General features: G+C 55.5%; 2 protein-coding genes across 3 annotated transcripts in view; both read right to left on the bottom strand.

Annotated features, from left to right (window-relative positions):
- DIRAS1 (DIRAS family GTPase 1) overlaps positions 1-12644 on the bottom strand; it is a 140512-nt gene that overhangs the window by 8548 nt on the left and 119320 nt on the right. The window lies entirely within an intron of this gene.
- Positions 5121-12644, bottom strand: part of GNG7 (G protein subunit gamma 7) — a 126844-nt gene continuing 119320 nt past the window's right edge. For both annotated transcript variants that reach the window (XR_014543371.1, XR_014543372.1), the window contains exon 6: positions 5121-7323. The gene's annotated coding sequence lies outside the window, so the exon portion shown is untranslated. The remainder of the gene's footprint in view (positions 7324-12644) is intronic.

Genomic DNA, 12644 nt, shown 5'->3' with positions numbered 1-12644 from the left:
TGCCCATCAAGTCCAGAGTCCGAAAGGGCCCAGCTGCCCCACTGTGGGAACTCCTGGCAGAGGATCAGGGTGTGCAGAGAGGCAGCTGCCTGGCCTGTGTTTGCCGAGCGCTGGAGGGAAGAGCGTGTGCCCAGGAGGGAAGGGAGCGTCCCCGCTGACCTCTGCCTGGCCACCTGCACCCGCCCTGGCCCCCCGCCACGGGGAGTGGGTGCTCCCAGGAGGGCAGGCCAGAGGAGGAGGAATCCTAGAGTCCTGGAGTTGGAAGGAATACCCAGGGGTCATCTAGTCCAACCCGCTGCATGGAGGACCACCTGAGAAGGAGGAAGCACCCATAAATGTTAGGGGGGCCCTTTGAGCAAAAGAAGAAGGCAGGGGGTGGTGCCAGTTTGCATATGAGAATTTATAGGGATGGATGCATTGCTGTTTTTTGGGGGGGTGAGCGCATTTTGCAGAATGGGGACCCATCCTGTCCAGCACCCTGTCCTCACAGGACCAGACGTCTCAAAGGGAAACCCGCCAGTGGGTTGTGAGAGCAGCAGCCTCCTCCTGCTCTTGTTCTCCAGCGTTGTAAGGTAGACCATCTCTGTCCAAGGAGGCTCTGTAGAGAAATCGCCAGAAACTAAGGAGAACCCAGAAGCAGCAGCAGCAGCTGGATCAGGACAAAGGGGACATGTCCAGTCTGGCATCCTGTCCTCCCAGTGGCCAAACACCCCTAAGGACCAAGGAATTGGGATAGATTGCCTCTGGGTCTGGAGGTACCATAGGACAGAAGAAGAGTCTGGCTGCTGGATGAGACCCAAAGGGGGCCCATCCAGCCCAGTCCCAGATGCCCCTAATGGGAAACCCACAAGTTATTATTATTCATACCCTGCCCATCTGGCTGGGTTTTTGTAGGCTGCAAATGACAGACAGGCGGGAGAAACCCCCAGATTTGCAAGAAAGGTACATAAAACAGCCATAAAACTCTGCTTATTCCGATTATCCCAAGTCTCATAGCGTGTGACAGAGAGTTTCCAAGTTCCTGCTCCCTGATCTTCCTGCCTTGCAGGGGGTTGGCCTTTTAGCAGTTCTCAGTGGTGAACTGGGGGCTCTCACCTTTGACCCCAGGCTGGCCTTTGCAGCAGGTGACTTGGTCTGGTGACTCTTGGGGTGACGGCCAGCTTTGAGAGGATTTCGGGTGGGGTGAACTTCCTCCCGGGGTCTCTCCCATCTCCTGACTTCCCCTTCACATTCTTCTCCCCCCAAGTGACGTCCTGCCCAGCCCCACTCGCTGACAAACGGTGGAGGGGTGTGGGTCAGGCCGTTCCCTGCCAGTAGGTTTCCGAGGAAATGGCTCCCGCGAAGGGGTCCTGGGGGGTCCCCGACAGGGTGGTGTTGGGGGGAAGTGTGTGGCTTGGCCTCCCTGCCCAGGGAGGGAAAGGGCGAGGGCTCAGCTGCCCAGAGTGCAGAGGGGGCAGCCCCCCAGGGACCGCCCATGGCTGGCTTCCAAGGCACATGCAGAGTTGAGCTGGGTTATGTTCCCGGTCTGAGTGCTCAGCCCAGGGGGAGAGGACATAACTTCAGCGTCGCCAAAGGGGCCTGTCTAGGCAAATACACCGAAGGACCTAGGAATCCAGATAGACTGCCTCTGGCCCTGGAGGATCCTTGAGAGCCTAAGGAGAGCATGCTGGATCAGGCCAAGGGGACCAGCCATCCTTCCTCACAGCGGCCAAGCAGACCCCGCAAAGGATTTGAGCTCAAGAGCCACTCTCTTCCGCCTGCAGTTCCAGCAAGAGCAGCAGCCTCCTCCTGCTCTTGTTCTCTGACGTTCAAAGATAGACTGGCTCTGCTCATGGAGGCTCCATTTAGCCCACCTAACATTTAGCACAATCCCACCTGCACCCCTACTCAGAAGTAAGCCCCCTCCCAAGCTCACTTCTTTTCCTAGGTGGGCGGGAAGTGTTTTGTCGGCTCCTCTTTTTCACGTTTGTGATTCCTGAGTAGCAGGAGGTTGGGCTGGATGTCCCTTGGGGGTCCCTTCAAACTCTACAGCTCTGTGATTTATCTTACATTAAAGCGGGGGGGGGGGCTCCAAATCCACAGTTTTGCAATAGCTTTTGTTAGGAGTACGAACCCCAAATGTCACAAATGTTCTGAGAAGTTTTTGGCAGGTTGAGATCTGTTTTATAAATATCCAGGAATTTGGCAGGACAGATTCTTCCAACTGCGTATAAAAACAGTTTTGAACTTTTAAGGGAAAACAGGACCAGCTGATTAGAAAAAACACAAGGTGGATCCAATAAATGGAGTCGTTTGTTTTTTATTTTAATTATTTTTTTAAAAAAGAAGCAATGAACGTTGAAAGGAAAAAGGAAAATCAAGTGCTGCCTATTATAGTGGATGGAATATTCTGCTTAATGGGAACTTCTTAATCCTATTTATAGAAAGCATTGGGCTTTGGAGAAATGCAAGGCAAATTCTGAATCACTGTTCAAGCAGTGGGGGGGTGTTAATTTATATTTGTGTTTTAATCAGTATTACTTTTGCAATACAGGGGAGTGGATAAAGAAATGAAGCTGTGAGGGTCGTGAGCCAAGATGCAGAACAAGTTTTCTCTCTTCCAGGAACATAAGGAATTTGGGGGAAAATTTGGAGCAGCTGAGCTGGGAGGAAGACGGGGAATTTTTCCTCTGCATTCCTGGAATAATTCTAATAGTTTAAAGGATGCTTGACTCTCTCCCCTTTCAATGCTGTCTGTGTTGAGGTTTTGATCTGGAAACATCAGGGGAAAGCCAGCATGTTTTGGCCCCAATAAGGCAAGGCATCGCCAGGCAGACCTGCCCTGAATTTTTGCAGAACTGCTGCCAGCCTGTGCAGGCAGTGCTGAGCTAAGTCAGGGCTCCCTGCGGGCAGTGGGATTCCCTAGCAGGGGGGCCAAGTGGCGAGGGGGAAGCAGAGGGGCAAATGGCTCTCAGACTTTGGAAAGCCTGGACCTTGCTCCTCCATTTTCATGGCATTGGGTGGGACCCCCAAGGGCCATCCAGCCTAACCCACAACTAAAGAACCCCTAATTTTGTCACATTAATTAAATAGTTCTAATTTGATGTATGAATAAATGTGCCATTTTGCATTTTGTGGCGTTCTCTTCCTTAGCAAGGGTGCAGAGGAGAACGACCTTGATGACCAAGGGTCTGGAAACCAAGCCTGGTAAGGAACGGTTGCAGGAGCTGGGTTCTGAGAGAAGAGTCATCTTCCAATATCTCAAGGAACAAGGTTGTTTCCTCCTGCTCTGGAGGGTAGGACTCGAAACCCATGGCTTCAAGTGACAAGAAAGGAGATTCTGAATCAACATCAGGAAGAACTTTCTGAAAGTAGGAGCTATTCAAGAGTGGAACAGTCTCCCTCGGGAATTTCAGGACTCTCCTTCCGTGGAGGTTTTTAAGCAGAGGTTGGACGCTGTCCAGGATGCTTTGTTGAACGGCGGCAGCGGGGGGGGGGCTAGCTGACCCTTGGGGGCTGCGTTCCAACTCTACCATTCCATGACTTTTGCTCCGAGGAGCTCAAAGTGGTGCACACAGGTCTCGCGCTCTTCATTTAAACCCTACAACAACCCTGTGAGGTAGGTGAGCCTGAGAAACAGCGACTGGCCCCAAAGACATGCAGTGGGCTTTGTGGCTGAGCGGTGGGATTCAAACCCTTGTCATCTTCCCCAGGCCTCCTTTAATCCTCACAACAACAGCCCTGCAAAGTAGGCCAGGCTGAGAGAGGGGCTCTAATTCCACCGTCGTTCATGGATTCGAACCCAGGTCCCTCAGGGCCTGACACTCTCCCCCACTGCACTGCAGGACTCTGCTCCTCTCCCTGCGTGGAATTAGGCTGGGGGGCATATGCAAGGGGGGGCTGCCTTAGAGAGCAGAGGCCTCATCCTGCCTGCCTTGCCTTGGGCGCCTGCCTTCTGCCGCCTCCCAGACTGAAGAGCTGCTGGAGAAACCCAGTTCAGAGAGGCTCCTATAAATAGCCGGAGCTATTTCTGGCTCTTCTGGAGCTATAATTAACTTGCCTCCGCTGTCTGCCTGGCACCACAGCCAGCCGGGGGGAGAAGAGCGGGCCAGAGCCAGCGGCAGCCGCGCAGGGCTGGCGTTGCAAGGGGTAAGGGGAGCCTGCCAGCAGGGCCTCAGCTGACCCCGGGAGAGCGGGCAGCAGAATTGCAGGACCCTCGCCCAAGGATCTTAGACCCATAGGGATTTGGGAGGGACCCAAGGGGTCATCCAGCCCAACCCACTGCGGTGACAGAGTTGGTGGTGGCAAGAAGTGGATTTCTTGGGGTGGAAAAGAGGGGCCTCCTCCTTCCGCAGCAACTTCCTGCAGACCCTAAAAGGGGGAGGGCTTTTTCAATCCGGGGGCCGTCTTCCAGTCTGGGCAAAGGGGGACGGAGCGGCTCATGTGAGATGATAACTTTGTGCAGTCGGGTGTCTCCTCCCCCCGTGTTCTTCTCTGTCCTTCTCCCAGGGGCGCAAAGAGGCACAAACAGAGTTCAGGGGCGCATCTTCAGCCAGGCAAAGACCCCCAAGGAGGGCTTTAGGGTGCGGTTTGGGCAAATTCACAGAGGAGGAGGAGGAGGAGGAGGTGGGTGCTCTCTTCAGGTTGCAAACCGGGGCCCCTCTGACCCCCTCAAGTGGTTCCCTCGAGGGTTGGCCTAAAGCACAGCCAGGACTCACCACCCTGGAAAACAAGCCCTCCCCAACGCTCTCCACAAAACCCCCATTTTACACAACCAGTTTGTTCCCCTAGTGGCCAAGGTTCAGGGTGGTCCTCACCCGGAGTTTCCGCTCCCCCTTCCCGGTTTTGCACCCTTTGTTAGATTGTGCTGCACATCAGAAACACCCGCAAGGTGGGGGTGTGGAAATGCAGCAAGGAGCCAATGGAAAGCAGGATGGAGCCTTTTTAAAGAGGAGCAGATGTCTTCTTGAGTTTATTCTCCCAACTCTGGATTCAGCACGATTTTCCTCAGGGGAATAGAGGATGCACAGAGGATGGGGAGAGGGGAGGTGTGGACAGGCCCCCAAACTGTGCAATTCCCTAAATAGAAGTTTTCAGAGCCCCCCCCCCCCCCCGTTGGAATAAGGGCAGAGACAAGATGCTCCAGCAAAAGTGAGTTTTTAATTCATTGTGTGATCAATATCCTTATTGTTTTAAACACTGAGCAATTCCACAAAATATTAAACACAGTGCGAGGAAAGAAACTGGTCTATGGCACACGGGAAGAAAAGAACGATGAAGGGCTTGGCAAAAAGAGAAAGGAAACCAAGGAGGAGAGAGATGATCAAGCCTACGTTACGGACACGGGTTTTCACTTCCCTAAAAATACAATCTTTACAAATCTCGATTTGCTTTTGGCAAAAATATCAGGATTTGGCAAATAAGAACAAGGAATTGGAGAAAGAATTCAAAAGCACAAAACACCTGTGTGGCAGGCATTCTTTTTTCTTCTAAAAAAAGATAAACCACCTCTGAAATCAATGCATTTTAAGCTTGTTAAATTAAAAAGAGAACCTCGGAAAGTACTTATTTCATCAGTTTGGCAAAAAGAGAGAAGGGGGCAAATTGGCACCTTTGGAGAGTCAGGGGGACGTAAGGCCTGGATCTCCGGAGGAGAGATGTGGGTTTTTAGGGGGGGTCCCCCTGCTTCGGAGTGGGGTGCTGGGACAGGACAGCCGTGCCCCCTCCTCCTTCAACTGGAGCAGCGCAGAAGGAAGAGCTTGCAAGCGAGGGGCAGGAGAGCTGGGTGGGGAGGGGGTTGCCGAGGAGGAGGCGGCCCTGGGCGTCTCTCTCTTGCCCCCCAGCCCAGCAGCCTGAACCCCCTCTTTGGTGCAGCAATGGCCCTGGGCAAGCAGGTGGAGAGGGGCAGGGAGCAGACACTCTCCGGCTGGCAAGCAAGGGGTTAAAGTGCCCCCCAGGGGAGAGGAGGGTTGGCGCACCTGCCATGGCTTTTTCTGGGGCTCCCGGGGGCTCCCCTCTCTTGCTCCCTCCCAGTTTGGGGCAAGGGCTGGGAAGGGAGGGCCGGTGCTCCCCTAGGACTGTGCGGACCCCCTAGGAGGAGCAAGCCCCCCCTCGCCAAAGAGATGCAGACAGCTACAAGCAGCAGCGCCCGTCTGCACTGGGATGCAGCCAGGAAAAAGCAACCACGAGTCACAGCCACCCACAAGATGATTTCTTTTACTATTAAAGGGGGTGTCCTTCTGGACTCCCATTGCCTCCCCTCAAACGCTGAGGGCTCCCCCTCCCCACAGAGGTCAGAAGCGGGGAGCCCCAACCCCCCTGCCTCCTCCATGGGAAGCAGCTCCTCCTAGGGACCCTGGCAGGATGGGGCCATTGGATGTGGCAGGGGTGCCCCCCCGCCCTTGAGCCACCATAGCTGTGGCACAGCCTGCCCCTCACCCTATAAGTGAACCACACCCCCCTCACTCCCCTTCCTGCTCTCAGGGTCTGGCCCCCCAGGACCCCTCCTGCTCCAACCATGTGGGTATGTGGGGGAGCTCCCACTCTGCCCTAGGCCTTGCTCCAGGTTTGTGATGCTGGTTGGCTGTGGGGTGGGCAGAGAGAGGCAGCAGAGAGAAGGTGATTTTTGGGGGGGGGGGAGGCCTGCAGGACCTCACCAGGAGGAAGGACGCTTGAGGGTGGAGCCAGAGAAAAGAACAAGACTCCCCCAGGCCCAAAGGACAGCAGAAAGGGGCCACATTTGCTGCTTTTGTGGTGTGCATGCGCCTATGTCTTGCTCTGGGGACCGCCCCCCCAAAAAAAGGTCGAGAGAGGGTCCGGGCTTGAGAGCGCTGGGGTAGAAAGCAAAGGGGAAATGGCTGGGTTCAACTCTCAGGGGTCAGCAGCCCAGCAGGAGGAGGAAGAAATGCCCAGGGAAGGCTGAAAAAATCTGGGGGTGGGGGGCTGCTTGAGTCACAGCAAGGCCACCCCCCTGGCGAGGAAGGGATGGGAGGAATGGGACAGAGCAGCAGGGGCACCCCTTTGGATCCCCCCCCCATCTGGCTCAATGTGTGACAAGGTGGAGAACGCAGACGCCACAGGGTTGGGGGGGCTTGGGGGGGTGTCCCTTTCCGCCGAACCTCCTTCCGCGGGAGACTCTCTGCAGAGGACACACCAACGCCACGGCCATGGGGGGGGGGGCGTGTCAACCCCACTCCTCCAAAAACCCCAGGAGGGAAAGGAGCAAAGCAGAGCTCCTTCTGCCCCCTCCCTTCCACTGTGGCCCCTCCATTTTTCTTTTCCAAGGACAGCAGGGACTGACTGCCAAATGAGGCCTCCTTCCCTTGGGGGCATCCGAGAGCAAACCTGCTGGCTTGGATGGACCCCCCCCCCTTTGGCCTGACACAGCTGTAGGGATGCCTCTGGGGCCTGGGTGCCCCTCATAAAAGGGGCTTAGCAAGGGGCTTAGCTGAAAGAAGCTTTCAGGAGGGAAGGGGGGGAAGAGTTGGGCAGCTGCTTGCATTGGAGGCGTTGTCAGCAGGTAGGTGCCCCAAGAGAGCCGAGTTCTTCCAGTTCAGACTGGGAGTGCTGGTTTTGGAGCTTTCTCCAGCGAAACCTGGAGGCTTCTCTCCCTGGAGGAGGGAGCCGGTCCCTTGGCCTGGGAGCACTTGGGGGGTGAAGGAGAGGATCTCTTAAGGCACCCAGAAAGAAAGCAGGGGGTCCTCAGCCCCCTGCCCTCCCAGGAGTCCTTGGAGGTGTTATTCAAAAGATATGACCCCCAACAAAGGTGTGTGGCAGTTTTGAAAGATTTTAGGGACTGCCCCGCCCCTTAGCCAAAGACCACCAAAAAGCACCACACCGAATTCTGAAACTGCAGCAGAAATCTGAGTCTGGCTTGTGAGGGTTTGTCAGAAGACCTGGTAATGCTGGCAGGTTGCCTTATCCTGGCCAGTCTGGGACATTTTTGAAATGGTTTCTGAAACCTGCCCTATTCACACACAAAATGTGCCCTTTTGACTGGATTGGAAGGATTTGTAAGTGAAAAGAACCTTTGGGAGAGGTGTTTCCAAGCTATTCTCTTTTGCAGAGAACAAATTTGGGGTCCTTAAGAGTGAAGATGACTTCTGGATTGCTCCCCTGTTCTATTTTAGAAATAATAATAATAATTTTATTATTTACAGTCCGCCCATCTGACTGGGTTAAACTTATGTGTGCGTGTTTTACCTTGAGTACTTACAAACATTCATTTTATTTCTGGCACCTTAGAATTCTTAAAACAGGGAAGGCCCACAGGGGGCTTACATGCGAGTAATCCTTGCAGGTGGTGTCTCCACCTGAGCCCAGAACCTGCCCATGCTGCAGGTGGAGGTCTTCCCTTGCAGGTCTGGGGGCTCCACTGACTCTGGGGCTCAGCTACAGGAATTTGGTGGGGGCTGGACAATGTGGCAGCACTGCGGGAGGGGGTGCCCAAAGTGGCCCCCACTAGCCAGAGCAGCTCAGGGGTGGTGGCTACCTTACGCTGGGTAGGTCCAAAGCCCCAGCCGCTTCCCATGTGGGGGCAAAGCCCCTTTGGACTGGGGAGGTGGAAGTGGGGCCCCTTCCAAGCAGGCGGCGCTTAGCTGGGGTGGGGGGAGACACATGCGCCCCTTGATGGACGCGCAGGACGCAGCAACAGCCTCAGGGGCAGTGGCTGCCCACAGGTGCCCCTCTCTGCCGAGTCTGCAGCGTTCCAGGTGGGGGCGCCGCAAAGTCGCCCGCGGGACCAAGTCCCACTGCTGGATGGCTCTGAGGGGAAATGCTTGCCCAGGGGGACAAATGCGCTCCTCCTCTTGCCTCTGCAGCCAAGTCCTCTGCCTGGCGGGACAGCCCCCGGCCCCCCCTGAACTGCCCCAACCCGCCCATGATGACCATGGTAACAGAGGCGGTGAAGACCCTGGATGAAGGCAAGGGGGTTTCCGTCGTAGCTACAAAGAGCTACATCTTGAGCAGCTACCCCAGGATGGACCCCATCTGCCTAAAGTACGGCCTGAAGATGGCCCTGACCAGAGGCCTGGAAAGGGGCTGCCTCATCCGGCCACAAAACTCTTTCGCACTGGGGGCCACAGGGAGATTCAAGGTGAGGCGGAAGGGGCTGTGGGGGGTTAGTGGAGGGGTGGTATCTGGTGGGGGACATGTCCTGCTCCTTCTGAGCGCCCCCCCCCCGCACTCAGCTCCCACCGTTTAGAAACCGCCAGCAGGCGACAGCGGCCACAATCCCAGGATGGCTGCGACTGGCCAGCTGAACCAGCTGATGGGAGCTGAGGGATCTCTGACCCTCAGTGAGTTTCCCTTGCATGTGAAGACAGGCTCCTGCTAGCTAGGGATGATGGGAGTTGTAGTCCAACAACAGCAGGAGACCCAGCTTTGGGAAACACTGATTTAGAGCCAAACATCTCTGCGGAATCTGCCCTGAGAGCTCAGAAAGACCCCCCCCCCACACACCCCAGAACTCCTGGGGAGAGGGAGCCTTTTCTCTCCCTGCTCTTAAATGTCCTTTCTTGTGTCCCAACGCCTCCAGCTGGGCCCAGAGAAAGCCAAGAGAAAGAAGAGCCCGGAAAAGCATTCGGATTCGCATGGAAAAACAGGGCCCACACCGAAGGAAGCGTCCAAGAATCCCAAGGTCAAGGTTCCTGTGGAGAAGCCGAGGCTGGGAGGTAAGGAGGAAGGGCCACCCCCACCCCTGGCTCTGTGGTTGCAGGGGGGCTGGTGGCCTCCATGGACGGAGGCAGGAGAATAAGGGCAATGGTTGGGATTCATCAGCCCTGCTTGTGGGGCAGCTGGTTGACCAGTGACCCTTTGGCTTCCCCCAGCAGCCAGACTCCTCTTAAGCAGGTCTGTTGGGATAGCAGAACCTCCAGGGCCAGGGGCAGTCTACCCCTGAATGGCAAACCAGTGGCAGGGCTCTTGCACTCGGGTCCTAACCCACAATGGGCACATGGTTGGCCCTGGGAGAACAGGAGGCTGTACTAGATGGGCTCTCTTTATGTTCTTATGCTGAAAAATGTGTGGTCTTTACTTCCTTTCTGGAACAAGAAATCCTGCACTGCTTTTGTACAGTGGAGGCAGTCCACCTCTACAACCCTATATTGTGTGAGGATGGAGGGGGCAGGTCTGATCCAGCAGCCAGCTTCTTCAGAGGCCCTCATGGAGCCTCCAGGTCCAGAGGCAGTCTACCTAGGTCCTGAGGGGCATTTGTCTGCCGTGAGGACAGGAGGCTGGACTGGACTTTGGGCCTGGTCTTGCAGCTGCAGGGCTCTTTTTCCAGGTCTTCCCTGAAGACGGCTGGGAAAGCGGCGCCTGGCTGGTGGGTCGCAATCCTGCTTCAGGGCGCCTGAACTGGGTCAGCAGGTGGGTCTCCTGCCCTGAGGAGAGTCCAAAAGCAGCAGCAGCCGTGTTTCTGGGAGGAGCAAGGGAGGCGAACAAGGTCAAAGCCTGGCTCTCCTTCTGGATGGCCATCTCTCTCTCTCTCTCCTTGGCTCGGCCAGCCTTTCCGCTCTGGCCACAGACCCCTTGCTTAAGAGGCTGGACCCCCACCCTGGGCTCCCCCTGCTCAGCTGTGACTTCTGGGGTGTTTTTGCTCCCTCTCCAGCAATCGCAGAAGGGGAGGAGGAGGAGGCGGGTCCCAGCACGAGTACCAAGGCGAAAGCTACCAAGGTAAGTCCTGGGTGTCGTTGTTGTTGTTGTTGTTTATTACTAGTGCACCACCCTTCACCTGCAGAACTCAGGGCGGTTTGTCTTCTTTGCTGGGGGCTGCCGCCCCACAGTGCTGAGCTCTGGCCTCTTCTTGCCACCAGCCAACCAGGCAGTGGGGCAGAAGGGGCCGGAGTGGGGGTCACTAATCCAGCTGAGAACGAGGAAGCCCTTTCTGTCTGGAATGGGGTCCCTGAGAAGATGGGGGGCTCTCCTTCCTTGGAGGTTTCTAAGCAGAGCTTGGGCGGGCATCTGTCAGGGATGCTTTATCTGAGAGTCCTGCATTGCAGGGGGCTGGGCTGGATGACCTCTGGGGACCCCTCCCAACTCTGGTTCTCTAACAGCTGGGCCTCAAAGCCTGCTGAGGTCTTAACTCTCTGCCTCCGCCCCTCCAAGCTGAACCTCTCTCTGCAAGCTCCTTCACACTTTCCTCCAGGGGCTTCCTCTGTCTCCCCACTTATCTCTGATTGTTTTTCTTTGCCCTCCTCTGAATTTCTTCCAAATTTCTTCCAAAGAGCAGCATCCAGAACTGGCCTCAGGCCGCCGAGATGCTGCCATGGAGCCGCCTCCCCTCCTGCACAGTCCAGGTCCCCTTTCAGTCAGAAGGCTTTCCGTCCCGGGGGCCGCACGCCCATCTGCACAACCTTCCAGGGGCCAGTGGTGGAGGCGAATGAGTGGCAAATGTCAGGGCTGCCTTTGGTTAGCAGGTGATGCACACTCACCCCTCCTCGAAATGAGAGGCAATTGTCCAAGGGCAAAAGCACTGGCAGAGCCTTTTGAGGGCCAGGCAGTAAGTCATGGAGGGCCGCATCTGGCCCTTGAGGGTCATCCCTGGCCTGAAGGAACAAATGTTTGCATTTGGATCTCAGTTTAGCTTGCACCCAAGGAAGTGGGGAACTCCTTCATTGCTTCTCCATAGTGTAGTTGGAAGGGGACCCCGGGGTCATCCAGTCCACCCCCTGCAATGCAGGAATCTTTTGCCCTGAGATTCAGAGCCTCAAGGGCCACTGTGGTGACTTGTGTGCAGCAATAAGGCTGCTGGCACATTTGCCGAGCTAAGCAGGTCCAGCATGGCTTCAAACTGGCAGGGCTAGATGGCCCTCAGGGTCTCTTCCAACTCTGCCATTCTGCCAGTTGAGCCCCTTCTCTTCTCTCTTCTGCCTCGCAGGATCCAGGCAAATGTCCAGCGAAGCCCAAGGCAAAGAAGACCCCCGGGGGGAGAAAGAGGCCCAAATCCTCAAGAAACAGAGCTCTTCCAAGGCCCTCCCGGCAAACACACCCGGTGCCCGCCAGAAAGCTGTGTCTAAGGAAAGCAAGACGGGGGGCCAACGACGAGGGGCCCCCCAGGCAGAGGCCAAGGAGCCTGCAACGGCCAAGAAAGCCAAGGTTGACCAGGGGTCCAAGCCCCCCAGAGCCAAAGGGTTTCTATAGTATAGTGTATTTTAAAATGGGGTTTTAGAGTTTTGAGGGGGTTTTGAATGTTTTATGTAGTTTTTATGTAGTTTTATGTAGTTTTTATGTAGTTTTGATGTAGTTTTGTGGTAGTTTTATGCAGTTTTTATGTAGTTTTATGTAGTTTTTTCAATTTCATTGTCCTGCATGGGACAGTGACAATAAAGATATATCGTATATCGTAAGGGGGAGGGGGAGAATCCAGCCAGCCGGGGCCCCAAGGAGGCCTGAGGGGCCAGATTCCGCAGGGAGGGCAGGATGGGGGCACATGGCTGTCCAACGCGGCACCCTCCATCCACCTTGTCCAAGGGAGAGGAGACCCCTTTTATGGTGGGGGCTGCCCCACCACCTCTGGCACCACGTCCCCATTTATGAATGGACTATTTATGAAGCAAAACCCTGTTTTTAAACACCGTGTCATTTTCCAATAAAGTTCAGAATGCAGCAAGTTGTGACCTCAAATGGCTGTGATACGGAATTTAATTTGCTCTCCAAATAAATGCCAC

The sequence above is a fragment of the Podarcis filfolensis genome (genome assembly GCF_964270895.1).
Source record: "Podarcis filfolensis genome assembly, chromosome: 18".
Taxonomy (NCBI): domain Eukaryota; kingdom Metazoa; phylum Chordata; class Lepidosauria; order Squamata; family Lacertidae; genus Podarcis; species Podarcis filfolensis.
Note: the sequence above shows the minus strand (reverse complement) of the source record. Positions and strands in the feature narration are given on the sequence as shown.